Raw genomic sequence first — 2,944 nt, 5'->3', positions numbered from 1 at the left:
GGTTTTGAAGCTTCAGGATCCCATGGTGATGAGTAGGGCTACAGGAAACATGCAGCCAATGGGTGGCTATACAGGCCTGGGTGACAGATTTTGTAGGCATTTAACAACGCTATTCTACAGTAACAGATTGCATGCTACATGAGGCCGCCCTTAGAGGAGGTTGAACCATAGAGCAAATAGTTTAATCATCCATATGGTCGAACCCACGATCTTCTGTTTACGCCTTAAACAAACGCCCGGACCACCATCCGATACTCACATTCTTAATGCCATATGTGAAATGGATTAGTAAATTAAAATAAGGATAAACCAGTGTGAATAAAAAGGACAAACTTGCTTGGATAGACTAATGGACTAAAGGAGAGAGAATAAATAGTAGGCCTATAAGTACCAGTATTTACTGTAAGCCAATGTCAAATTAATGTTTCATAGGACTATACAAAATAAAATTATTTGAAGTTGAAAGGCCCGAGTGGGGGTTGAACCCACGATCTTCTGTTTACGAGACAGACGCCTTGCCACTTGGCCACCGAGCCAACGAACGCCGATTTACACGTATGAATGAATATTCTCGTAAGCTCCGCAATAGCATTATTGACTACATTAGTAATTAATAATATTTCTAAAGAAAATAATGATAAATCAGAGAAAAGGACAAATTTGCTGAATAAACTAATGAATTAAAGGACAAAGAATAAGTTGTATAAGAAAAGTATTTACTGCAAATACAATATTCAATCACAGAAGTCAAAACAATATTTAAGAAAAGAAAATATAAGGCCCGAGTGGGGTTTGAACCCACGATCTTCTGTTTACGAGACAGACGCCTTACCACTTGGCCACCGAGCCGACCGCAACAACTGCCACGTATCAATGATTATTCTGTAAAGTTCCAGGCTGGTATTGTATTGATTACGTAATAAATTCACGCTTACCATTGTAAAATGATTTCCGATAATTTAACCATGTTGAGATGATTCAACTAGCTCATTATAACGCGGGGAATTCCTGTTTTGAATAATGATAAATATATACTGAATATGATGTGGTGTGGTAGTGTGTGATTGATATTTTACTCCTTTAAATGCCGTTTTTAGGTGTGAATTTTTAAACAATATATTTTTATCCGTGTCAGGATTCAATATTTCGACATTATTTATGTTATCATTCCTGATGATGACATAATTAATGTCGAAATATTGAATCCCGACACGATGGCGTGCATTTCGATACTTGGAGTATGTATTATACTATCTTATCTGAGATTAATCAGTGGACCTTTCGGTTTCAAATTTAATTGTACTTAAAAATAATTAATAATTTAAATAATTTTGACATAGATGTTAATTTAAATTATAATAATCATTAAATATCAAATTTATATTTAATTGTATTTCAATCTAATTTCTAAATGAATTTAAATGACTTAAGTTACTAATCTATTTCTTTTTACCTTTTTATTCTATTGTTAACTTGTTATTTTTCGTATTTTTATAGTCTAATCATTGTTTTTTTTTTATTTCTGCATTTAACTTTTTTTTACTGTTTTGTATAATTCAATTTCTGTACTTTGATTGCAATAAAAATATATAGAAAATTTGGTATATTGTTGTATAATATAATGATTGCATTCTACATTCCGAATGTATGCGGAACGATTGCACTTTTATTAAAATAAAATGCGTGTTTAATCAGTAAACCAAAGTGACAATGATTCATTTATTTTTCCAAAAATACAACGTAATAATAGGCCTAATTTTAGACCAGAAATTCCAGAAAACTTAAGTAGACATAATTATTAATAACATAAGATCAGATAAGTACGTGTAATTACCACGTTTCTCTTCCTTCTAATGTAAATAACACATTAATGTCAAGTGTTCCTCTACTCTTTAAAATGTTTCCTTGTTGGGATATCGGGCCTAGATTCAGGTATTACTATATATTGGGCCTTTATGTTGAAAAGAGATGGTTTGTACATGAATAAGTTTAGATGGTTTGTATAAGTGTTGGGATTAAGATAGACCAGTGGTGGTGCCAGAGGGCAGCCCCCCCCCCCCTGTCGCTCGACGCCATGATTAGGTCGTCAGATCAAAAATTAAAAAAAACAATAATGTTATTATCCAAATAGGCCTAATGCTATTTTGATTGCCAATCCCAATATTGTGGTATATAAAAGCATTTCGGACTATACTAAGCCACTCTCTCCGCCAACCAGACAGGGACATTTTATTCTGGGACCCTGACCGATGCTCTAGTGGGCCACTGGGTTCGGACCAATCCGTCGGACATGTGTAACCCCTTGTCGACAACATAAAGCCAAATCATGTTCCTATAATCATAACAGATTGGAAAAGAAATCCTTGTACATAGAATTTTATATATTTCAGGTATGTATGTGTGTGTGCGTGTGTGTCACGCATTAAACAATTGTGTTTATTATCGGATAGAAGTCTTGGTTTTATCATGAAGAAATCGTATGACTATAGGCCTACTTGTCTATATTCACTGAGTTACCAACAAATCCGATCTCGGATTCGCGTTCTAGATTAGAATAGTTATACACAGTCACTAATACACAATCCACGAACTTTGCATAAAAATAGAATAACACAATTCATATAGACTAATAGCAATAACAGTTTACCGAGAATAAAACAAGTGCAGTATACGTGGTCAGCGAGCAACATACACCAGAAGCCGCGTTGTTTTCTATTCACGTGCCACAGGCTGTTCAGTCTGCTTGCAGATGCGTCATAATCTATTACTGGAGATGAAGTTGCAAAAAACAATCGATTTGTAACGGAATTAATCGATTAATAACGTTTTGTAACGGAATTCACGTCAATCAATTGCGTCATGTGTAGATCACCAAATGCTATTTATTATTTTTAAAACAGAATAGAACTAAATTTATTTTCACATTTTACACTCAAATAAACCG

The 2,944-nt window shown here is 34.1% G+C and overlaps 2 non-coding genes across 2 annotated transcripts; both read right to left on the bottom strand.

The window, feature by feature from the left end:
* Nucleotides 1-464: 464 nt before the first annotated feature.
* On the bottom strand, nt 465-536 carry Trnat-cgu. The gene has a single exon. It is a non-coding gene; the product is annotated as a tRNA-Thr (tRNA).
* A 241-nt stretch (nt 537-777) lies between these two features.
* Trnat-cgu lies at nt 778-849 on the bottom strand. Its single transcript has one exon. It is a non-coding gene; the product is annotated as a tRNA-Thr (tRNA).
* Between the last annotated feature and the right edge of the window lie 2,095 nt (nt 850-2,944).

The sequence above is a fragment of the Anneissia japonica genome, unplaced genomic scaffold (assembly GCF_011630105.1).
Source record: "Anneissia japonica isolate Jap-2015-1 unplaced genomic scaffold, ASM1163010v1 scaffold24_len2511860_cov200, whole genome shotgun sequence".
Classification (NCBI taxonomy): domain Eukaryota; kingdom Metazoa; phylum Echinodermata; class Crinoidea; order Comatulida; family Comatulidae; genus Anneissia; species Anneissia japonica.
Note: the sequence above shows the minus strand (reverse complement) of the source record. Positions and strands in the feature narration are given on the sequence as shown.